We start from the raw sequence: 26,105 nt of genomic DNA, 5'->3' as shown, positions 1-26,105 counted from the left end.
CTGTTGCATGGTAGCATAGCGGTTAGCGTAACGCTATTACAGCGCCAGTGACCTGGGTTCAATTCCCGCTGCTGCCTGTAAGGAGTTTATAAATTCTCCCCGTGTCTGCGTGGGTTTCCTCCGGGTGCTCCGGTTTCCTCCTGCATCCCAAAGATGCACGGGTTAGGAGCTGTGGGCCTGCTATGTTGGCGCCGGAAGAGTGGTGACACTTGCGGGCTGCCCCCAGCACATTCTTAGCAACACAAAAAGATGTATTTCACTGTGTGTTTCGATGTACATGTGACTAATAAATAAATAAATATCTTATCTTATTTTGGGCGATCAAATTCAAGGTGAAAGTATACAGTAAATGGCAGGACCATTTGGAGCACTGATGTGCAGAGGGATCTTAGGGTGCAAATCCATAGCTCCCTGAAAGTGTCAACACAAGTGGAAAAGGTGGTAAAGAAGGTATACAGCATGCTTGCCTTCATCGGTCAAGGCATTGAGTATTAAAATTGGCAGGCGTCAGGCCTATTCTCTCGCATGCTTCAGTGAATCAGTCAACAATGACTTGGAGCTTAGCCTCCAAATGTGCACATACATAAGTGTCATCTATATACTTCAGCCCAATGATTAAAGTTGTTATGACCTTGGTTCTGGAGCAGAGGTGACATGGATTGAATCAGTTTCCCATTTGTCCAGTAGATTAGTTCCACTCCAGCAGAAAGCTTGCTAGAATTGAGGTGCAGCATTACAACAATAAAAAAAATGGAGAAGAATTGTTAGGGCAACGATGCAGCCTTGCTTGACACCAGTCTGTTCTGACATAGGGTCTGCTGCAGACCTGCTGTTTAAGATCACTGTTTCCATGCCATCACCTTGCAGAAGCAAGATGGAAAGGAATTTCTGCAAGCAGCCAAATTTGAGAAGTGTTCTGCACACTCCCTCTCAAATGACAGAATAAATGAGGTCAAAAAAAAAGACCATGCATAGGTATTAACTGCAGTGATCATACTGGCTACAATCATTTTGTAATATCCCAAGGTCATGGACAATGCTATACACATACAGTCTAAAAGAGACCTTCTATCTCAGTGGTCCTTTCTAACAGCACCTTCCACATTGTAACAATCTTTATGAACAAGTGTGAAAGGTTTCCCTGCATATACTTTTAATTAATCAAACTCAAATTGAGATTTTGTTTCCTTTTTACATTGAGAATTAATTTTACTATTTTAAGCAATTCAGTTATTGAATGCTTTAGTCTCATCTCAGGGCGACACTAGCCAGTTTTACCAGGCTTTCTTTCAAAGCTGAAACTTGTCATAACAAGGATCTGTTGGATGAATCAATTTGAAAGGAGTGTATCTTTCCCAACATGTTTAAAATGTTTTTTTTAGTAGTAGTCCTTATGAGCAAAAATGAGTAAAAATGAGCGAACGTGTTCTCCCTGGTCCCAAACATCTGTGTATGTCTCTGTCAGTCAGACCCTCTCTCCCCTATGATCAAGACTAAAGCATCCTCCCAACACCTGAGCCAGACTCTTCTCCTGTTCTGATGACCAAAGAGCATCCCCAGTTCTGATGAAGGATCTTGGACCTCAAAATTTCATTCTATTTCTGTCATGGTTCCAAGTGCTGGTTCTCGATTCTGCCCCTTATCCCCATTGATGGGGCCTTGTTGTGCAGCACATGGTTTCCATGCACTATTAATTGCCTAATGACACACACCTGAGTTCCATCAGGAGAGTAGTATAAGAACCCTGGTTTCACAAACACTGGTTGCCAGATTATTGGTCTATCTCTGGGTATACTTTGTCTCCTGGCTGCTTAGAGCTGTTAACTCTAGAGCAATCCTGGTTTTGCAGTTTCTCCTAGAAAGCCCTATTTCTGTGCTGGGACTGTCTCAAGAGTCCTGAGGCAAAATTCCTTCTGTTTGTCATTCTGTGTTCGATACGGAGGAAGCATCCAAACTCCAGTCTCGTACTGGTGTTCTGCATTTGGGTTCTCTGTGATCTTGCTCTTTGTGTGACATTATGACAGTTTCTCTCTCCACAAATGCTGCATGAGTTGTTGAATGTTCCCAGCATTTTCTGCATTTACTTTGCTTGCAAAAGGAAATTAGGTCAATGCAATAGATCATAATATGCAGGAATCTTGGGGGGAGAGAAGCTAGAGGTTTAAAATGATATAGCCCTATTAAATTGTAGCATCAATCAAATGAACACATTTGATTCAGTGTATAATTATTATTGTTCAATATTTCTCCCTGTGTTGTATCAGGTAATCCTGTGCAGCAGGAGCAGTAGCAGAATGGCATAGCAATGGCCTGTATTTCAGTAGAGAAAAATGTTCTGTCATCTGTTCTCTTCTTTTGCCCTTGTTTTTCTGGCTTATCAATTGCTTGCCAACAAACTTAACAAAGCTCATTACTATTTTATAAAATTTCACACTAGCCTCTTCACCACCCTACTGCAACAATCTTCTGTCTGGAGAAAAAATGAGGTCAACTATCACACCCACTTCAGTAGTACAATCTTTTCTGATTCACTGTCATATAAACACGTGAAAAATAGTCACTTCATCAAGTGCAAGGTTGCTAAGGGCTGTCAAATTGCCTACCTACAAAGAGTCAGCACCTTGGGAACAACAGTAATAATAAAGGGGAAAACCAAACCAGTCAAATGAAAAATAAAATTGTTGCTTGCTTCAGATAGTCTGTTGACACCAAAACCCCATTGGAAGATATAGACTTTAAATGAATGCACTTTAAGTTGTGCTGTTACTACTTGAGGAGTCCTTTAATTCATCAGCTCAAGCTACGCCATCACTTTTGCTGCCTCAATTTAACCCTGAATTCACCACTGGATTCAAAAATTCACATTTGCAAGGACATTTCAACCAAACAGCTGAAATTTTGATGGTCTGGATTGAAACAGTGCAAACATTTCACAGATGCTTATTGACAATTTGCTAAACCCTTAGTAATTCTGATTAAAGGATTCCAGTGATAATCTGCTGAAGAATTTACAACAGTCAGCGAATGGATTTTCCATTCCAAGAACAGGTGCAGAGGAAGTTATATTTTCAGATTAATTTTTTATTGCAGTAACATCCCTTTCCTTTTCTCTGAACTTTTTTTCCCATTAGCTTTCTTCTCTCTTGATCTTTTCCCTTCCTTTCATTGTGTTTGTTGTGGGGGTGGTGGGAAATTTCACTCAGTCATTAATTTTGCATTGCAGTATAAGTATTCCTTGCACACGAGAATGATTTTGCCACTGTTAGCAAACAGAGGAAATAAGACACAAGCTCATTTCCAAAACTGATCACTTCAGCAATTGAATACCTCTGTAAGAATACTGTTGTGTGTGGTGGTTATGTTAATACCCCAGCATCTGAGAGGTCAAGTTTAAATCCTCCTATGGCAAGTTGTAAATTTGCATTGAATAAACCTAGTAATTTACGAGCTGGCACCAGGAACAAATGACCTTGATGTTGGTTGTTAAAACCCAACTGGTTTATTGATGTCTTTCAACAAAGGGAAACTGACATTCCAATTTGGTCTGGCCTACATGTGACTCCAGTTTGCCACAATGTGGTGTACTCGTAATACCCTCTGAAGTAGCCCAGCAAGCTATTCCGTTGTACAAGCAAGATATAATTTTCAAGATATAATTGCTGTTGGCAACACGGTCCCAGGGGCAACTAGAGGGGGACAATAAGCGCAAATGTGTCGGTGTTGTACCCCTCCTTCTGGGAATAAAGAAAGGCATTTTTCATTTGGGTTAGAGTGACCCTGATTTTAACAACCTGCCTCTGAGCTTCTAATACACATCAATTCTTTTCAGGCAGTCTCTGGAATATTGTAATTATTATTCCAACAAACATATTTTATGGTTGCAATTATAGTTGGAAAGCAGTACACGGCAACTTTGCGGAATAGAAGTTCCCACTCCATAAGTATTGCTTTGAATATTATTTATTGTTACAAGCAATAAACCGCCAAATTGGTATCCCATTACACAAACATGCGCACAAATTATTTCTCCTTATTATCAGCAAAATAATTTTCCATAAAATTCTTATGCTATCTGTTCTGTGATTGCAAAATGTTGTGCTGCTCGGTGTGGATTTGGAAGGCTGAAGGACTCGTTTCCGTGCTGTATGACTCTACGACCTCTACGACAACTATCTGCAGGTCCCCTCCAACTCACACATCATTCTGACTTGGAAATAAATTCCCATTCCTGCATCACTGCTGGGTCTAAATCCTGGAACTCCGTTCCCAGAGGACATGTGGATGAACTTTCACCAGAAAGGACTATAATTCAAGAAGACGGCTCATTACCATCTTCTCAAGGGCAACGAGGGATGGGCAATAAATACAAGCCTTGCCAGTGACAGCCACCTCCATAAATGAAGAACAAAAGAGCAACCCTCGCCCCCTCCTCTCATCCAAAGGTTCCACCATAGTCAGTTACGTGCATTTGAAGAACATATTTAGGTTGGTGTAGCAGTTCAGAGGGTGGTATAGTACATAGTGCTTGATCTCACAGCTCAACATGGGTTCGATCCCGACCATTAGTACTGTCTGAACGGAGTTTACATGTTTTTCTGTGTCGGCCGGGATCTCCCAGTGGCCAGCCATTTTAATTCCACTTCTCATTCCCACATCAGATGTCTGTCTACTGCCTGCCCCTACTGCTAGGTCAGGGCTATACGCAGATTAGTGGAACAGCACCTCGTATTCTGCCTGGACAGTATCCAATTTGATGGCATGAAGATCGAATTCTCAGACTTCCAATGAAGACTCCGCTCTGTCCCTTCTCCTCCTTCTTTCTTTTCTCTCTCCTTCTGATCTACCAGCCCCCATCACCCTCTCTTTCCCCTCCCTCACCCTTTCCACCTGCCCATCACCCATAGAGTCCTCCCATTGGTTCCTCTCCCCACCTCCCTCCCTTTATTCCACACTCCACGATCCTACCAGATTCTGTCTTCTTCAACCCTTTGTCACTTTTACCTGTCACCTCCTGGCTTCTGACAGCATTCTCACTCTCCTCCCTCCTTCATCTGCCTATCACCCCCCTCCCTCACCTGGATCCATCTATCACCCACCAGCTCTTGTTCCACCCTCTCTCTCCACCTTATTATACTGGCGATCTCCCCTCTATCTTTCCAGTCCAGATAAAGCATCCCAACCTTAAACGTTGACTGTCTATTTGCCTCCATGGACGCTGCCTGACCTGCTGAGTTCCTCCAGCATCTTTTTTTGTTGACTTAAGGGTTGTTATTCTCAGGTGCATCTCAAACAAGAGAATTTTCCCCAAGTTCTTCTTCTACATCACACACTACACGTAGAGGCCTAGAAACAAGTCATTGTGTTAGGGATGGGGTGTAAAAAAAGAACTGAGATTCAGTCCTTCCTGTACAGTTTATTATCAACAACAACTTCTATTTGTATTACAGCTTTAACGAAGCGAAAACAGCCGAAGGAACTTGGCATAAGAACAGAAAATGCACTTCTCCAGACATAACAGCAATGATTAACACACCTTCACCACCCTTTTTTTAAGACTGCACTGATAGTATCCAGGTCATCCAGTACCTCTTAATATCAATCTTATCACAGATGTTCCCTTTGTTCACTTCAGCCCTCCCCCTTCTCTGCAACTTAAAATGCTTGGTTCTTTACTTTCCCCTGTCCTGATGAAAGTTCATGGACCTGATATGTTAAAACTCAGTTTCTCTCTCCACAGATGCTATCTGACCTACTGGGTATTTCAGTATTTTATGCTTTCATTTCAGATTTCTACCATCTGCAGTTTTTTTTTCTTTTAGATCACATCCAAAATTACATTTTAGGAGCATTAGCAAATATAAAATTGACATCCAGCTGCATCAGATAATATTAAGGATGATGACCAATGGCTTGGTCAAAGAAGTAGGTTTTAAGATGCATCTTATAGTGTCATAGTGGCGCATCTAATAGAGCTGCAGCCTCATAGCTCCAGTGACCTGGATTCAACCGTGACCTCTGGTACTGCTTGTGTGGAGTTTGCGCATTCAACCTGTGACTGTGTGGATTTTAACTGAGTGCTTCAGTTTCATCCCATATCCCAGAGTCATGTTGGTCAGTAGGTTAATTGGCCCCTGTAAATTGCCCCCAGTGTGTAGGCAAGTGGTAGAATCTGGGAGGAGTTGATAAGGCTGTGGGGAGAGTAGGTTACAGGGAAATTAGTGGGGGGGGGGGTGGGATTGCTCTGTGAGCCAGCATAGACTCAATGGGGCAAAATGGCCTCTTTCTATGTGATATACAAATCTGGAAACATGAGGGAGAAATGGACAGGAGAGATTAATGGGGAGAATTGCGGGTGCAGCTACTAATGATGAGGAGATAAAATTTGGGAGTGAGGACGAGGCTGGAACCTGAGGAGTGTTCTAGAATGGGAGATTACCGAGATGAGGTTGGAAGCATTTAAAAACAAAGACAAGCATTTTAAAATTAAGACATTGTTACTTAGGATCCAGTTTAGCTCAGCAAGCTTGGGATAAATGGGACCACATGAAATTAGACTAGGACAGAAGACCTTTGGATAACCTTAATAAGAACATAAGAAATGGTGCAAGTCAGTCACCCTTCCTACCTGCATCCCTATTCAATAATATCCTGGCACTTTTCTGCATTAATCCCACATTCCTCGACTCCCTTAGTATCCAAAAATCTATCAATCCTTTTCTTGAATTTACTCAGTGATTAAGAGCATCCACAGCCCTCCTGTGTAGAGAATTCCAAAGATTAACACTCTCTGGGAAGAAATTCCTTCTCCATCCTGAATAGCCAAGCCCTTTGAGACTGTGACCTCAAATTCATGTAGAACAGAACAGGAGAGCACTAGGAGAATCAATTCTAGTGGTTTTAGACACTGTTTTAAGGCTCTCCAGATCCTTATTTTCAATCTAGTCGGTTAATGAACACACGCCAGTCTTCACTGAGGGGTCAGCGGTGGAAAGGGTGAGCAGCTTCAAGTATCTGGGTGACAACATCTCAGAGGATCTATCTTGGGCCCAACACATTGGTGCAATCACAAAGAAGGCATGCCAGCAGCTCTACTTTGTTAGGAGTTTGAGGAGATTTGGTATGTCACCAAAGACTCTTGCAAATTTCTACAGTTGTACGGTGGAGAGCATACTGACTGGTTGCATCACTGCCTGGTATGGAGGTTCCAATACACAGTATCAAAAGAGGCTGCAGAGGGTTGTAGACTCAGCCAGCTCCATCAAGGGCACAATCATCCCAACCATCAAGGACATCTTCAAGAGGTTGTGCCTCAAGAAGGCAGCATCCATCATTAAGGACCCTCACCACCCTGGACATGCCCTCTTCACATTACTACCATCAGGGAGGAGGTACAAGAGCCTGAAGACCCACACGCAATGTTTCAGGAACAGCTGCTTCCCCTCTGCCATCAGATTTCTGAACGGTCCACGAACCCATAAATACTACCTTATTATTCCACTTTTGCACTATTTATTTATTTTTGTAACTTATGGTAATTTTTATGTCTTTATGTACTGCTGCCGCAAAACAACAAATTTCACAGCATATGTCAGTGATAATAAACCTGGTTCTGATTCTGATGCCAAATTGTATCCAAATTGCTCTTGTTCATTGTCTTACCTCAGGCAAGATCAGCAGGGGTGAAGCTGGGCCACGCAATCAGCATCAGAAGATAGTGTGCAGGAAATGTCACTAAGAATATCACTCTACACACCACTGTTCTCATCCACCACACTCACACCTATATAACATTTCTTAAAAACATCACAACTTCTCATCCTTGATGGAAGAAGATCAAACCCTTCCCACCATGAAAGCAGCCAGCTGGAGATAACCGTCTCTGGCCTCTAATTAGAACAAACCTGCTGCGATGACAGTGAGACTGTTGTGAAGTAGCTCTCATTATGTGGAGCAAGGACAGGCGTCCTTTCCGGTACTGGATGCAAGTCTTGGTGCTCTAACATAATGCAAAGTGTCATGCCGGCGGGGTCTCCAGTCAGAGAGGTCTACTCCAAGCAGGGGGCACCTTTAGTGAAGTCGCTCAGCAGAAAGTGGGGAGGTGGGGCGGAGTGATTAGAGATACAGAAGTGGGAGAAAACTAGCAATGCATTCACAAGGAAGTAATGAAAAATCTGCACTACCACAACAGCCTTAATACTCATGGGGGCAGCCTAAAGGATGCAGGGGTGGGTGAAAGCAGGAAGGGAACAGCCCTATCAGTCCAACTCACCCATGCCAACCAAGATCTCCATCTAAGCTAGTCCTATTTACCTGCAGTTGACCCATATCCCTCTAAACCTTTCCTATCCATGTATCTGTCCAAGTGTCTTTTAAATGTTAATGTACCGGCCTCAACCACTGCCTCTGGCAGCTCTTTCCATATGTGGACTACCCTCTGGGGGCAGAAGTTGCCCCTCAGATCTTTTAAATCTTTCCCCTCTCGCCTTAAACCTATGCCTTCTAGTTCTTGATTCACCATCTCTGGGAAAAAGACTGAGCGCATTCACCATATCTCTGTCCCTTATGATTTTATGCCCCTCTACAAGATAACCCCTCAGTCACCTACGGTCCAAGGAATAAAGTCCTAGCCAGCCCAGCATCTCCCTATAACCCAGTCCCTTGAGTCCTGGTAACATGCTCGTAAATCTTTTCTGCACTTTTTCCAGCTTAATGGCATCTTTCCTATAGCAGGGTGACTAAAACAGAACACAATATTCCAAATGTGGCCTCACCAATGTCTTGTACAAATGCAACATAACATCCCAACTCCTATAGTCAGTGCCCTGACTGCTGAAGGCCAGCGTGCCAAAAGCCTTCTTGACCACCTTGTCTACCTGTTATGCCGCTCCATGCCGGGGACATGGAGGCTGAACAATTAAGATTATCATCGCCTTTTGTTCCAAATTCCAGGCAGTAGTCAACCAAACTGACCATTTGGCTGGAAGCTGGCTGGGCAAAATCAATGGTAGGAGGCTATACTGAGGACTCCCAGGGATATTACCTAACAATCGGGCGTTAGGAGGGTGTAATATCAATGTTTCTGATTGTGATGTAGGAGACATTGTTTTTTTCTGGAGTTGGGGAAACCTCACATAGATGCAGTGAATTTTAATGTGGAATCCCAATTGCTCTCTGCAAGTCTGTTATAAATGAAAGAGTCGTACAGCCCTTCATCCCACTTATACTCATTTCATGCAGCTATTCAGACTCATCTTATTAAGCAGCTATTTCATACTCCCGAGATTCCAAATCAACTCCCCCGGATTCTACCACTCACATGCATTGGATCTCACCTCTCCATGATCAGAAACCCCTCTGCCCTGCTGTCAGAAATGCTTGTTAGGGACATGTTTCTCACATTTCTCACAGGCCTGATCATTTACAGTGGCCAATTAACCTGCCAACATGCATGTCATAGACGTGGGAGGAAACAGAGCACATGAAGGAAACCAGAACACATGAAGGTCACGGGAAGAATGTACCATATGCAGACAGCACCGGAGCTGAGGATTGAACCTGTGTCACTGGGGCTGTGAGGCAGCAGCTTTACTAACTGTGCCACTGTGCACTGGTTATCACCTCTCCCTGATCAGAAACCCATAAATGTCAGAAATGATTGTTAGGGACATGTTTATTACATTTCTCTCAGGCCTGATCACTTTGTGGGCACAAGTGTGTGTGCATGTGTGTATGTGCATGCATTACCACCGACTCCTGGAAGTGTCTGACTCATGTGGAGGAGGAGGAGGATTCAGAACCTCAAGCCCACGTATTGGAAGCACTGAACAGCGGAGGAAGTGGACCACCTCACAAAATACCCAGCTGCCTGCCCCATTGGCCACTACCTGCCCCATCCTTGTGGAAGAGTCTGTGGTTCCTGCACTGTGTGTTCCTGCACCTCACCAGACCCGAGTCCAATTCCTGCCGCTGTCTGTAAGGAGTTTGTACGTTCTCCCCATGTCTCCGTGGGTTTCCTCCGGGTGCTCCGGTTTCCTCCCACATTCCAAAGACGTACAGGTTAGGAAGTTGTGGGCGTGCTATGTTGGCGCCGGAAGCGCGGCGACACTTGCGGGCTGGCCCCAGAACACTCTACGCAAAAGATGTGTGTTTCGATGTACGTGTGACTAATAAAAATATCTTAAAACCAGAGTGGAAGTAGGTCGTTGTCAAACCCAAGGGACAACCAACGAAGAAGAAAGAGAAAGTGTCTGGTTCTGTTTGTGGTGCATGTCTCCCATCTTAATCTTCAATATCATGCCACTTATTTGACAATATCAGGGTTCTCTAGTCCACAGCCTCCTGTAAATCGTGCCACTGGAGCCCATTAAAGAGAAAGTCTAGCTGGGATGTAAATGGACAGCTAATTCACTATCACTAATTATTAAAATTAGCCTCACCCAATTTGTGCTTTCACAGTATGAGTTCATTACCCCATCTGCAAAATAAACCTGGGGCTCAACATGGAGAGAATGCTGCATTGTCAGAGATGCTGACATTCAGGTGATGTGTTGAACCAAGGCCCTGTTTACTTTCTCAAGCAGATACAAGAGATCCCATGGCACTGTTCTGAAGCAGAATGGGAGTTATCCACTGTTTTTTAACCAATAATCCATAAATCAATATCAAACACACAAAAGCAGATTACTTGGTCATTATCACATTGCTTGTATGTGAGACAATGTCACAGATTACACAGTAACTACACTTGAAGTGCATATCATTAAACAGAGTTCAAGGTCATTTGATGTTATGTATTTGTAGATCATTTAACTGTGCATCAACTCCCTTGAGGCTGTTTATAAACACATACAAAGGCATCTATAATCCTGATACTTTACTTTAATCAATCTGCGCAAGATTGTGGAATATTGTGCAGACATCGACCTACCTGATTTGCATTGTGGTTCAGTATGGGATTACTGGGCAGAACAGAAATATGTTTAATTATTTATCCTGTTTAACTACCAAGTCCAAGGTTGGTGCTGTTTTGCTCTGTGTAACTTTTGGTCTTGGTTGATAAATTTATGAATTCCACACAGAGGAGAAAGGTATGGCACTGGATGGAGAAATTCTCCAGAAGATGTGCACTTGGCTCATGCAGTTCAGTTTGCTGTTGAAATTTGCATCTCATTGAGCATCCTTGCATTTACATTCCTGATATACACTTGGCCAATGTATAGCATTCACCAGAGAACATTGTTAGCAGACAGCTCTCTTTCCCTGATGTTGAGCCTCATCAGAAAACACATTCTGGTTAAGTGGGATTAGTATAGATCAGTACGGTGTGGGCACAGACACAGTGAGCCGAAGGGCCCATTTCTATGTTGTACAATGATGACTGAACTACTTATCTGTGTTTAAATATGTGACAAATTGAAATTCATTCTTCTATTTATTTGGGCATCTACTTTACTTTTGGTGTTTGCAAACTTTTTTGGTCATGTTGCTATACCTGTAATTCACATATCAAGTGTGTTGCTTTCACATAAAAGACCTTTACATGACATGTAAAAGGCTGGCATAGTCACAGATCTGCTGCAGTGCAAACAAATGGTAATCAGCATTCGACTTGGCAACATCAGAACAGGGGCTTTCACAGCAGGCTCCTACTGGCTATGCAGACCGAGTAAGAGGGTGACAATGTCCCATTAAGAGCGTTCAACCTTACTGTGACAAAACAAAATATTCTTCACTCTATTATTGCACAAGTTCCCCAGACAGGTACAATGGGGTTGAATTGATTCCTTTACTATATAGTAACGCACAAATGTTACCACTGGAATCCACAGTATTTTAAAGAACAAACCCAACAGCAATAAGCAAACAATAAGAAGCTATCTCGAGGGGAATTTTAAGTGGCGATTAAGCAAGTGTAATATTCTGTGAAACAATTTTACATTTAGCTAATTGCTCTCTAGTGCCTAGGAAAAACAAAATTTTTCCAGGTTAGCCACTGCATTGGTGAGTTTTAAAGACAAGAGTCTTAACCTTTCCTTGCCTGAAGCCAGAGGACTCCCTCTCTTTCTCTTCTGTTTTAATTTCAGTTTAGTTTGGAGTCAGTTATATACTCAATTCCTGCTTTAGCCGCAAAACTCTAGACTGCACTTCAAGGAACAAGGCACTGGTGGACACTTTCCCTCTTGGATGAGTTGTTAAACTGCAGCCTCTCAGATCCCAGGGCACCACTCTGAAGAGCTGCACCCTGGCCGAAATTTATCCCCTAACCAGCAAATAAATGTATATACATTATCATATTCCTGAGAGCCTGCAATGCACAAAATGACCAGTCCACGCACCCAAAACATTAACATGCCTGTTCTTCCCCAATTTGGACACCAACCCCATATTTTCTACTTCCACTTTAGATCCCGAACACCCCTAACCTTTTGCAGAGGTAAGAGACTGCAGATGCTGGAATTTGGAACAACACACAAGATGCTGGAGGAACTCAGCTGGTCAGGCAGCATCTGTGGAGGGAAATGGACAGTCGACATTTTGGGTCAAGATCCTTCAGTTGGACTGATAGATGCTTCAGCTGCCCTCCCCATGTCCTTCACTTCATTCCATGCTCCACTTTCCGCTCCTATCAGATTCCATCATCTTCAGCCCTTTGTCGCTTCCACCCATCACCTCCCAGCCTCTGTCACTATTCCCACTCTCCCCTTCTCCATCTGCCTATCACCTGTCCTCACCTGGATCCACCTTGCTCCCCTCCACCTTCTTATAGTGTCTATCTCCCCTCTATCTTTCAGTCCAGATGAAGCGTCTCGAACCGAAACATCGACTGTCTATTTCCCTCCAAAGGTGCTGCCTGACCCATTGAGTCCCTCCAGCATCTTGTATGTTACCTCCAATATTTTGTTGGTTTTAAGAAGTTTCTAATCTAAAACTCATCAAAGACCTAGAAACTGCATCTCATGCAGAAGTGTGTGCTAGGAAGGTGCTGTATAGGGAGCTGGGGACGGTATCATTCTGGGCTTTGAGGGAGTGATCTTCACAAGTTCACAATGCGCAAGGCATTATGCTGGGTTCCCAGGTCTTTAGCATGCTCATCATGAATAACTTCAGGTGTCATCCACTAAACGTGACCTTCCCTGCGCAGGGTAAAACACTAAAGCAAGGTTCTCACCTGCTGGAGGTGGTGGGGTCACTGCATGTGATTAATGTTAGAAGAGCAGGGTAGACACAAGATCCGCCCTTCCTTTTCTGTGATGATTGATTGGACATTTTGACAGTATGAGGGCTGCCCCGAGAAAGAAGTGGAATGGCCAGAACCCAAATCAATGTAGCAGACCCAATTTCAAAATGCTGAGAAATCTGTTCCACTAGTGCAGCAGGGTACATCCGCTGGAGACACAAGAGACTGCAGATGCTGGAATCTGGAGCAACAATCTGCTGATGCAGGGTTTTGACCCAAAACATCGACAACCTCCCTCAGATTGACCCACTCAGATCCTCCAACAGATTGCTTGTTGAGGTAAATCCATTGTTGCCCTGAGTGGGTGCAGATGAGGCCTTTCCACCGACCCCCCCCCCCACTTCCCCCCAAGACAAGCATGTGTCTTTCCACTAGACCTTAAGTTCCCCGTCAAGGTCCTTGCTGTTTCATGGTTGCATTTTTGCACTCTAAAGCGCAACACTAATGTCAGATGCCACCAACTAACAACACTTTGTCTGTGCAGTGTTAAATTCTTTTTTAAATTTTATTTACAGCGTGGTAACAGGCCCCTCCGGCCCAATGAGTCCGCGCTGCCCATTTTAAACCCAAATTAACCTACCCGTAAGTCTTTGCAATGTGGGAGGAAACCGGAGCACCCAGAGGAAACCCACGTAGGCACGGGAGAACGTAAAAACTCCTTACAGACAGTGACAGGAATTGAACCCCGATCGCTGGCACTGTAATAGCGTCACGCTAACCACTATGCTAGTTAGTCATGTCAATCACAGGCAGGAGCACTATTCATTGGCAGAATGCTTGTGAGAAACCCCTGATCAGATTCAATTCAACTGTTACACAAACTTGCAATAGAGAGGAAGCACAGTGAAGATTCACTAGGTTAATTCCTAGATTGACAGTTTTGTTGCATGAGGAAACATTAAACAGACTGAGCTTATTTTCTCCACAAAATTTTAATGATGTTTGACAGGGTAAATGCAGAGTTCACGTTTCTCCTGTCTACAACCTGGGTCTCAGAATAAGGAATTTGCCATTCACGATGGTGATAAGAAAACCTAAATGTTACACATGGATTTCCGTGGAGCATCCTTTATGCAACTTTCTCCTGAGACGCCACAGATGAAAATGAACTGGTTTCAAGTGTAGCAGGTAGACATTTTTAGCATAGAAGATTGAGGCAGAAGCACATGATGTGAGATGGGTGTGGAATTTTGTGCAACACAGATGATTTGATCTTTAGTCGTCATAAAATCAAGCAGGCATGCTGATCTCCATGCCTGAAATCCCAATACACACAGTACACTCTCAGCTATTCAACATCCACAGGGAATGTGGCATACTGGTTGCACGAATATGCCAGTTCCAAAACAATTCCTTAAAAAAAGTTACTGAACATCATACCCTAATATTCTATGCATGAACCTTTAAATAAATTGCCTAACTATATGTCATCTCCTTATCCTTTTAATTAACAAATGCTTTGCACTGCAGTTCAATATTTTAATGCTAAGCAGTATTAGTGTAAAATCCAGGAAAAATAAATCAAATGAAGGTCTGTAATCACCATGAAGAGCCAAATCTTCAAAGAGGATGTTGTCGCTAATCAGCTAATCACTGCCCATATGCATAAATGTAAATAAACTAAAAATGTCTTTTCACACCTATTTTGCGTAACACTCAAAATCATAGAATCATAGAACAGTACAGCACAATATAGGCCCTTCGGCCCACAATGTTGTGCCAATCTTTAAACCTCACCTAAGACTATCTAACCCCTTCCTCCCACATATCCCTCTATTTTAAATTCCTCCGTAAAATAAAACCTATTCCAAGTTTACTTTAATAAAAGCAAAAATTTTGCCAGTTGCAAGTGAATTCTGGATGCATATGTATCGGATAAACAAGAGTTTACTATACTCTTGTCATATGAGGGCACAGTAGTGTAGCAGTTAGCGTAATGCTTTACAGTGCCAGCGACCCGGCTTCAATTCCGGCTGCTGCCTGTAAGGAGTTTGTACATTCTCCCCGTGTCTGCGTGGGTTTCCTCTGGGTGCTCCGGTTTCCTCCCATATTTCAAAGACATACAGGTTAGGAAGTTGTGGCCATGCTATGTTGGTGCCGGAAGGGTAGCGACACTTGCGGGCTGCCCCCAGAACACTCTACACAAAAAAAGATGCATTTCACTGTGTGTTTCGATGTACATGTGACTGATAAGGATATCTTATAAATATCTCTTATATCCCTTATGAGGCTCTGTACATGTCCTTAACTCATTCAAATGAAACTCATATAATAGAGGCAATCATCTGTTCCTTATCAATAGGTTAATGCCTGAACTGAAATTCTATGCAAAAGAATTTGATTTAAATGTATTTATGGTTCTTGCAGCAAAGGTCACTCACAGTTATTTCCAAACTATAATTATTCCAAATGTCAACCTGATTAGTCATCTTTGAAAAGAAAGACTTGTATTTATATAGTACCTTTTGACAGCATGATCAAGCAGCACTTATCTCAATAACCTGCTCACCCATGCCCACTTTGGGCTTCACCAGAACCACACAGCTCCAGACCTCATCACAGCCTTAGTCCAAATATGAACCAAAGAGCCAAGTTCTAGAGATGAAGTGAGATTGATTGTACTTGATATTAAGTAAGCGGTTGACCAAGTGTGGCATCCAGGAACCTTGGTAAACTCAAATCAATGGGCATCAAGAGGAAAATACTCCAATGGTTAGAGACATATTTTGCACAGAGGAAGACAATTGCGGCTGCTGGAAATCATAAGGGTAAGTTTGTCTTTGATGATTATACCATGTTCAATTTTATTTGCAACTCCTCCGTAAACAAAGCTGTCCTTGAAGCAAGATCCAGACAACATTCAGGCATGGGCTGATAAATAGCAAGTAACATTGATGCCACAAAAGAACTGAACTATCTCCAACAAAAGAGAGTCTAACCACCTACTGTTGACAATCAATGCATTACCATTGCTGAGCTCCCCATCATCCACATCCTGGCAGTCACCACTGCTCAGATATTGAACTGAAAATATATAGCAACCTCCCACAAACACCCCTGTGAAAATGAACTGTAAATCTGTTTTCAGTTATGTAGATTGATACATAAATATTGTCCAGGGCACCAGAGATAACTCTCCGGAAATTCTTCAAATAGCCCAATGGGACCTTTAGTGTCTGATTAAGAAAGAAGATATGGCCTTGGTATAAACTCACATCTGAAAACTAATACTTTTGACAGTGCAGCACTTCCTCAGTGCTTCACTTCTGTGACAGCCTTGAATTTTGTGCTCAAGTATAGGAGCAAAACTCCAAGCCAAACATCTTCCAACTCAGAGGCCACAGGGCAACTAAATGAATCATTATACCAAAGGACTGTAAACCTTTGGAATCCTCCACCTCAGAGGTTGGTCAATTGTTAAGTAGATTCACGGTCAAGGCGCCAATGGGAATTAAGAGAATGCGGGGATTAGGCTGGAAAGTAGACTTGAGGCAGGGGACCAGCCATGACCTTAATGAAAGATGGAGCAAGCTTGGGAAGCTGTATGGCCCATTTCAGCTTCTATTTCTTATGCTCTTATACAAACTTATTGCCTTTATATAGCATCATTGTGAAGTTGCTCACTCATTGCTGCATCAAGCTTGACTGCCCCCAACTTTAGAGGCATCAATCCTTCTGATTGCCCTCCAGTGCATTTGAGACGAGGTCATTTTTGCAGATTAAAAACAGCTGGGGCTCTATCACTGAACCCTTGCCTGAGAATAACTCCCTTTCACACTCTTGGTGAGCACCAACTGTTTCTCCTCCTTCCTCTAATTCCTTACTCACCCCCTCATTAACTTAAATTTCTGCAGCATCCAATCAGGTGAGACCCGAATGAAGATCTTAGTGGAGCACAACTGCATGACTTCACTGGCCATTTCAGCACTCTTTACAGATGTTACTGCTTCAGCATAACAACGAACACTGGCAAGGCTAGATCGTGCCCATCCCATAATGATACCTTTCATTTACTCACTTATTCATATCAATACAACCCTGCTCATTCACTATAGACTGTTTAACTCAGTGCAGTTCACTAGATTGCTGAGAGATTTGTTCTTCTGTTCCCCTAGATCTAAAGAAGCCAACTAGTGAACTGCCTCTGAAGAAATCAGCTAACTCAAGATAAAGTGTTGAACCTAGGAATTGCCCTGTGCACAATCAGGCAGGCAGTGCATTCACCACAGAGTCAGAGGAGTTCCCAATATGGGCACAAGAATTGTGAACATCTACTGTTATTCATCCAAAAATCTCAGTTGCCAGGATGATTTAGCAACCCAGGAAGCTCACAGCACTCTAACCAAAGGCATACAAAACAGCTGAGAACCAGTCACAGTAATTAAGTGGAAAGAATGCGAGTAATGCAATGAAAGGAATTATCTTACCACTGGGGTTTCGGTTCTTTAGAAACTGCAGTGACTGGAATTTACCAAAACCGGACAGGAACTTCCTTAAATTGCTTCCAGCAGCTAGCACTGAATATTTACTCAGTCTGGAAAACAAACCAATACTGCCTGCAACTGCTTTGTTATCCAGATATGTGCCTCATCCAAGTAAAAGATGATGCCTCCAAATTCTATGCAAGGGTACAGCAGGATTTGATGCAAGTGGAACAAATACTCGTAAAAGCTAACAAACCAATTAATATGTAACATGCATGACTCTCGCTGTAGTTACAAACTGCAGTTGAACTGTTGTTTTACAGATGCACAATCCTTGGCACAGTTTGCAAAACAGGAATTTGTAGAACAGGAGCATCGAAAGTTTCTTTGTATTCTCTCTCCCCCCAACTGTGAACAAAGGCATATTTATTTTTCAGACTAAGGCAGAGAAAGTTCCTGACCCAAAGTTTTCCTTACTGGGCGACACAATGGGTTGAATCGTGCTGGCTGTGGTTGGTGATTCAGAACGACAGTCAGCTATCCAAACTGACTGACACACATACATAGCAAGACTGGGGCTTACTGATGGATTTGGGGAACTCTTTCTGTACCCTTTGGAGTTTAGAAGAATGAGGGGTAACATTATTGAAATATAGACGATCCCAGAAGAACACAAGAGGATAGATGTTGAAATGTTTCCACCAGTGGGATTGATTCAGACGAGGGTAAACAGTTTCAAGTAAGGAGGGAGTTATTTAAAACTGAGGTGTGTTGGAACTTTTTCCTTGCAGACAGTGGTGAATCTCTGGAAATTCTCTATCCCAGAGGGTTTAGAGGCTAGATCAATGGAGGTGTGGAATTCTCTGCCCAGGGAAGCAGTAGAGGCTACCTCAGGGCAGGCACAGTAGTATAGCGGTTAGCGTAACACCATTACAGTGCCAGCGACCCAGGTTCAATTCTGGCCATTGTCTGTAAGGAGTTTGTACGTTCTCCCCGTGTCTGCATGGGTTTCCTCCCACATTCCAAAGACGTATGGGTTAGGAAGTTGTTAGCATGCTATGTTGGCGCCGGAAGCATGACGACACTTGTGGGCTGTCCCCAGAACACTCTACGCAGAAGATGCATTTCACTGTGTGTTTTGATGTACATGTGACTAATAAAGATATCTTATCTTTAAGTATATTTAAGACACAGTTAGATAGATTTTTGCATAGTAGGGGAATTAAGGGTTACGGGGAAAAGGCAGGTAGGTGGATCTGAGTCCACGGCCAGATCAGCCATGATCTTATTGAATGGCGGAGCAGGCTCAACGAGCCAGATGGTCTACACTTGCTCCAATTTCGATGTTCTTATGTAGGTGTTTAAAGATGATGTAAATGAGTTTTTGGGGAAAAAAAGAGGAATTGGAGGCTCTGGGGAACTGGCATGGAAGAGGAGTCGAACTCTGGGTCAGATCATATTGTGGACACACTTGAGGGGTCAAGTAGTCAATCATTGCTCCTATCTTCTTCTGTTCTTTCAGTCCGGAGCAAGAGCTGATTCAGGGTTTTGATCCAAAACATTGAAAGTTCCTTTCCTCCCACAGATGCTGCTCGAACTGCTGAGTTCTTCCAGCAGATTGTTCGTTGCTCCAGATTCCAGCATCTGTGGTCTCTCCTCTGTTCCACCACTGGCCTCCCCACAGAGGGTCCCAGTTTTGCAATGATGCAGAGGAATTGCCAACCAGGTCCTACAGCAATGGGATCCTAAAATTGCAGATTAGGAGGTTTTAATAAAAATCATTTTGCTTTGGTTTAAGTAGTCTGAACCGCACTGACCTGTGCCTGGTGCTTCCATACAGAATGGCCAGCTCATCGCTTACTTCCCTGCCTGTACAATGCAACATGCAAGTCAAGATGAATCAGAGGTCAGATATCGGAGCACCTGATACCTTGTTCTGTTGCTGGACTCATTACTACGTCCAAGTTTTATTGGAAGGAGTACAACGACCAGGTCTGGGACAATTTCACACCCACTGCACTGTTTGTCTGTCAATTATAAACATGTCTACAGAATCTATTGTATCCATAGGGTTGGCTCTGAGGGCCAAGAATTGCAGATAGTCATTGGTAGTGGGATAGTGGGCCACAGGTCTAGAAGGAGAGGAGATCACATCGAAACTTATCAAGTTCATACAAGGCTCAAAAGGCCAGATGCAAGGAGGATATTTCCCCTGGCTGAGGAGTCTAGGACCAGTGGGCACAGCTTGAGAATAAGGAGTAGGCCATTCAGGGCTGAAATGAGGAGAAATTTCTTCACTCAAAGGATGGCAAATCTTTGGAATTCTCTGCCCCAGAGGTGCTGTGGAGGCACTATCATTGAATTCATTCAAAACTTAGATTAATGCATTTCTGGATATTATGGGAATTAAAGAATACGGTGAAAGTGCAGGAAATATGAAGTTGTGGTAGAAGATGAGTCATGATTATGCTGCTTATATGATGCTATGTGCCTGGGATGCTACTGCAAGTAAGTTTTTCACTGCACCTGTGCATTCATGTACTTATGCACATGACAAAATAAACTCAACTTTGACATGATCTGGATGAATCAAAGGCCCTAATGGTTTACTGCTAATTCCAACGTTCTTACATATAGTCAGAGAGATTGGTCATGGGAGGCTTTGAAAGCAGGGAAAGAAGTGCCAAAGCCTAGATTGTAAGGGCAGAAAACCCAGTAAGCAGGTAAGGTGGGTGACAAAGGTCCCGAATATTCTACAATAGAAAGAGAAATGGATGCAGAATTATCTTTTAATGGAAGTGTGTTCCTTTTAAGTGACAAAGTTGGCATGAATACTGCTTGTTTACAAATCATGGACAGGTGGATGCTTCAAAATGACAAACATCAATTTTCTGCCTATGTAATTAGAAGGGGAGATAGTGTGAAAGTGCCTGTCAGATCTCAAGAGCTCAAGGCTGACATTAGATACTGACAACACTCCAATCTACTGGCAGCATTAGGAGTACTTAAGACCTTAGGACTTGTGAATATCTACACTTGCTTGACAAATCTTATCCATCAGGATGAGTAACTGATTGATGAGTTTTTACAATAGTCCATGCCTGGTGCTTGACATACTTTCCAACAAGCTGCCTTAAATCAACAGACTTCCGACAGGTATGTTTCTATTATCCTGTCAGGCAAAAATCTGACCCAGTATTTCCATAAGCAAGAAGAAGGGTAAGCACCATGGAACCGAGAGAGGAGCTCATAAATCAGCCCGAGCTGTCAAGTTATCATAAGGATGCAAATTTTTAATGAAGGTTAAATAGTTTAAATAGTTGACCTCATATCAGAACTGTCATTGACAAGTATCAGGGCCTGGGGTGTGATCAAACCAGAAAATCAGGTACTCTTTCACCTATTCCTGATTCCCTGAGCCGCAGCTACATAATCAGACAGGAGTGACAGTCAACACTCCCGTCAAACACAAAACACAAACTTGCTATTGATACAACTAGTCTTCAACGTATTCACAACAATATTACAAACCAAATGGACTCCTCAGACTTGTTAGGATCAAAGTAATAAAATCTATGTTACTAACTTTAAGTCATGATGCATGGCTTTACATATTGGTTATGGAACTTTAGAATTTAAATGTCTTTCGAATATAATTATGGAAATTATATTAACTTGTGGCAATTTCCCTAAACATTTGTCTATCAATCATCCATCCTCTCCTTTCCAAGCTGTGCTGGGCTATGACTGCTTGTACTAAATGGCTATTCTTCATGTTTGGGTCTGTACAGTTAATGGTGGCAGACTGTACAAAGATAAGTATTACAACCATGCAGGATCCTATCCCCACCCAGTGAGAACATAGGCAGATAGACACAGTCTTGCAATGCTAAGATAAAGGATAGTTATTGCTCTGTAGTCGCAGGTAAGTTCAAGTAAATTAATATCTGATATAAATATATCTTTGAAATAAATAACAGTCAATAAATAACACTGTCATACACATACATGTATTTACAATTCTCTGAAGGGTTTAAGTCCAATAAGATTCATTAAACACTGTATTTCTTGCTCTCTCTGGTATCAGTGCAGAGAACTTCATCCAAATTGTAATATGTTGATAAGCAAATTCTTCAGATGCAGGAAATCTAAAATAAAATCAGAAAATGCTGGAAATACACTGTAGATCAGACAGCAGTTACACTTGCTGTCCAGCAGACACTGAGAAATCTTTTGCAGAACCACACTTCCTCCAGCTTTCTCATTAAGTCAAGAATTTACTCCCACACACATCTGGCAGAGATGCAAGTACTCTTAGTCTTCATCCTTAAACTGTCACAGTGGAAGGCTAAAGACCACAGGAACTAATAAGCATCAGTGCATTCAGGATAGAAACAAGGGAAACGTGAGAACTTGAGTGAATCCTAGTTAGTTTACAATACATAACTCACCATTTGTTACCAAATTAAATTGTCATTTGAAAATTATTCTTGACAACATGGAGTGTGTATCAGGTAATTTTTGGGGGATTAACGTACCTTCCCCTCAACTGTAATTACACAGGATGAAACGAGTGTCAAAAGGTGCTTTGCTACTCCTTCTTAGGCAGTCCTTCAAGATTTAGGATGACTTACATCCAATCTATGTGGGTTCTAATGTGGCTAATGAAGCCAATGTGGGAACCATAGACTCTTCTGCAGATGGGGCAAGCTGGTGAGTAGTTTGTGAAGTGGTGTGCTCCTTTTGATGAGTTGCTAGTGAGTTGACGAGTTGGTAGTGAGTTGATGATGAATGGTGAGTTGGTAGATCTCTAGAATTGCCCTCAGCTTGGGTGTGGGGAGAGGTGTTCTGGCACCCCAGCCAGTGTTACACAATGGGCCACAGGAAACCAAGGAAAACAACAACAGTTTGGCCTCAAGAATGATGCTTCGACCAATCTTCACTGTCCATGTTGACACACAGAGTATGGCAAGTAATCCTAACATCAGCAAGCAATCACAATGATCAGGGAACTGGGGGCAAAATGGCAACCCAACAAAATCACACATTGGCTATCAAACTGGCTTCACCCAGAGCCAAGTTAATAGGCATTTTCCTAGCACATTTGAAGCAGTAAAATATCTTAAGTTGCCTCACAGCCATATTATCAAAATAATTTGGCACCAAAGAGGGTTTTAACAAGTGACTTACTAGAAGAAAGGCATTAGAGCAAAAAACTTCAGGGAGGGAAGTCAAGTGCTTGGAGTTTCAGCAGCTGAGGAATCTGCCACCAAGTGATTAAAACTACAGATGTGCAAATGACCAATATTATAAGAAGCTGATATTCATTACGTTGTAGAACAAGATAGAATAATTATAAAGCAATCTATACAGTTGCAAATGTTCCATATTCAGAAAAAATTCAACCCATTGAGTCTACCTCTGGCATTTTTAAAGCTGGCCTTCTGCAAGCAAATTCCTGACATAAGCTAATTATAAACACGCTTCAATTTGCTCATGATATGCAGTTGTACCAGTAAATCCAGTCTGCTTGCACACAAATCGCTGGTCATAAGAAGCTTTATAACTCATTATAATACAAGCTATTATATTCAGAAGACACAGAATTTAAACAGAATATGCACGAAACTTGGTTATCCAGGGTAATAGAGAGAAACACCTCTAAGGATAATGTAAAAGATCATGCAAAACATATTAAAAAGCACTAAAAGTGTTTCACAGGACCTTACTTCTAACCTCAGACTTGTTTTGCTTGTTTCATTGATTGGTCCACCTTTTTTTACATACCTGTCTGTAGTTTGACGCTCAAGGATCTTGCTGCTTTACATAATTGAGCAGCATCACAACACAAACAGGGACTGCACTGTCAGAAGCATGATGCTCCGGAATGAGCCCTACCTTCACTTTAACTCAACTTGATGGTCAGTCTACATGTATAATATTGTCAGAACCAAATTTATATCTAAGTGGCTGTGCTCTTTATTGCTATGCCAATCACAGATTTTGGGTTCATGTGAGTCGGTTGTACTTGACTAGCACAAAAGCCTTGGTCACAAATGCCAAAGCCTTTGTCAGTAAACATTCTCATTGAAGTCTGTTTTTGTTTGCATTGTAAATTTGTTCTGGTAGCAACCCAAATTTTCAAAGAATTTTATAAATTCCTAGTCATAGGTTAGCACAACATGGAAAAAAGCTCTTAGGCCCACTGAGTCTATGTCAACTATTAAAAGCTTAATCCTGCACTAATCCTATTTTTTTAATTCTCCCCACATTCCCATCAATTCCCCCCACATTGTAACACTCACCTGCACATCAGGGGCAGTTTACAGTGGACCAACCTGCACGACTTAGGGATATGGGAGGAAACTGGAGCACCCAGGAGGAACCTATACAACCTTGGAAGTTATTGGCATCTAACTTGTTAGCACTTACTTTTCCCCATGAATGTTGACCTTGCCAAGGCCGTCTTGTTTTTTTTAAAACAAAGTCAGCCAAGCAGATAAAGTATTAAAATCTCCCTCCATTCCCAGAATGGCAAAAAAAATTGATTTGCATAGCAAAAGTAAGTCCAGATACTGGTGCACTTTTATCTCCTTGTTGGCTGAACCATTACATCTTTGTTTTGTGTAAATGCCTTGTTGATCCTAATCGACTCCCCACTTGATAAAGGGCTAATTGTGTAAGGAATTGGTGTCATACACACAAAAAGTGCTGGAGGAGCTCATCAGGCCAGGCAACATCTACAGAGAGAAATAAACAGTTGACGTTTCAGGTCGAGACCTTTCATCAGGACTGGAAAGGAAGAGGGCAGAAGCCAGAATAAGAAGGTCAGGGGAGGGGAAGAACACATGCAGGCAGTTGATAGGTGAGTCCAGGTGAGAGGGGGAAGGTAGGAGTGTGGTGGTGGGGGGGGGGGGGGGAGATGTAAGAAGCTGAGAGGTGATAGGTAGAAGAGGCAAATGGCTGAAGAAGAAGGAATCCGATAGAAGAGGGCAGTGGACCATGGATAAAAGGGAAAGAGGTGGGCAAGAGATGGGCAGGTCATGAGGGCAAGAGAGGGGAAAGAAAAGGGGTGAGGGGAAAGAGAAGGGGGAGGGGGCCACAAGAATGAGGGAAGACAAAGGTCGGGAGAAAGGAGGGAGAAAAAAAGGGGGGGGAAACAGGGGAGGAGTTACCGGAAGTTAGAGAAATCAATGTTGAGGCCGTCAGGTCGGAGACTATCAAGGTGGAATATGAGGCGTTGTTCCTCCAACCTGCGTCTGGCCTCAACGTAGCAGTAGAGGAGGCCATGGATAGACATGTCAGTATGGGAGTGGGATGTGGAATCGAAGTGGCTGACCACTGGGAGATCCTTGCTTTTGTGGCAGATGGAGTGAAGGTGCTTGACAAAGCGGTCACCCAATCTGCGTCATGTCTCACCGATGTAGAGGAGGCTGCACTGGGAGAACTGGATGCAATAAGTGACACCCTGGGATTCACAGGTGAAGCGTTGCATCACCTGAAAGGACTGTCTAGGGCCCTGAATGGCAGTGAGGGAGGAGATGTAGGGGCAGGCGTGACACTTCTTGCATTTGCAGGGATAAGTGCTGGGAGGGTCATCAGTGGGGAGGGACGAGTGGACAAAGGAGTCACGGAGAGAACGATCCCTGCAGAAGGTGGAGAGGAGGGGAGGGAAAGATGTGCCTAGTGGTGGGATCCCGTTGGAGGTGACGGAAGTTGCAGAGAATGATGTGTTGTTGCGGAGGCTCATGGGGTGGTAGGTGAGGACAAAGGGAACCCTGTCCTTGTTATGTCGGGGGGTGGGATGGGGTGAGGGGAGGCATGCGGGAAATGGAGGAGATGTGGTTGAGGGCAGCATTGATGGTGGTGGAAGGGAAACTCCGTTTATTGGAAAAGGAGGACATCTCAGATGTCCTGCAGTGGAAAGTCTCATCATGGGAACAGATGCGGCGGAGGCAGACGAACTGGGAGAAGGGGATGGCATCCTTGCAAGTGACTGGCTGGGAAGAGGTGTAGTCAAGGTAACTGTGGGAGTCAGTGGGTTTGTAGAAGATGTCTGTGGTTAATCTGTCTCCTGAGATGGAGACAGAGAGATTCAGAAAGGGGAGAGAGGTGTCGGAGATGGACCATGTAAATTGGTATTGGTATTGGTTTATTATTGTCACTTGTACCAAGGTACAGTGAAGAACTTGTCTTGCATACCGATCGTACAGGTCAATTTGTTACACAGAGGTAGTATAGGTGAAAACAATAACAGTACAGAGTAAAGTGTCACAACTACAGAGGAAGTGCAGTACAAGTAGACAATAAGGTGCAAGGTCACAGGGTAGAAGTTGGAGGCAAAGTTGATGAAAGTGACGAGCTCAGCACGAGTGCAGGAAGCAGCCCCAATGTAGTCATCAATGTAGCGGAGAAAGAGTTGGTGAGTGTTACCGGTGTAGGCT

At 43.0% G+C, this 26,105-nt stretch overlaps 1 protein-coding gene across 3 annotated transcripts in view; it reads right to left on the bottom strand.

Moving 5' to 3' along the window:
* Positions 1 to 26,105, bottom strand: part of LOC127572682 (protein WWC2-like) — a 217,135-nt gene that overhangs the window by 131,679 nt on the left and 59,351 nt on the right. The window contains exon 1 of one of the 3 annotated variants that reach the window (XM_052020194.1): positions 17,665 to 17,711. The exons of the other annotated variants lie outside the window; for them this stretch is intronic. The gene's annotated coding sequence lies outside the window, so the exon portion shown is untranslated. Of the gene's footprint in view, positions 1 to 17,664; positions 17,712 to 26,105 lie in introns of those variants that run through there. 3 annotated transcript variants of the gene reach the window in all.

Source organism: Pristis pectinata, chromosome 7 (assembly GCF_009764475.1).
Source record: "Pristis pectinata isolate sPriPec2 chromosome 7, sPriPec2.1.pri, whole genome shotgun sequence".
NCBI lineage: Eukaryota > Metazoa > Chordata > Chondrichthyes > Rhinopristiformes > Pristidae > Pristis > Pristis pectinata.
The sequence above is the reverse complement of the archived record's forward strand: the minus strand, read 5'-3'. Positions and strand labels throughout refer to the sequence as shown.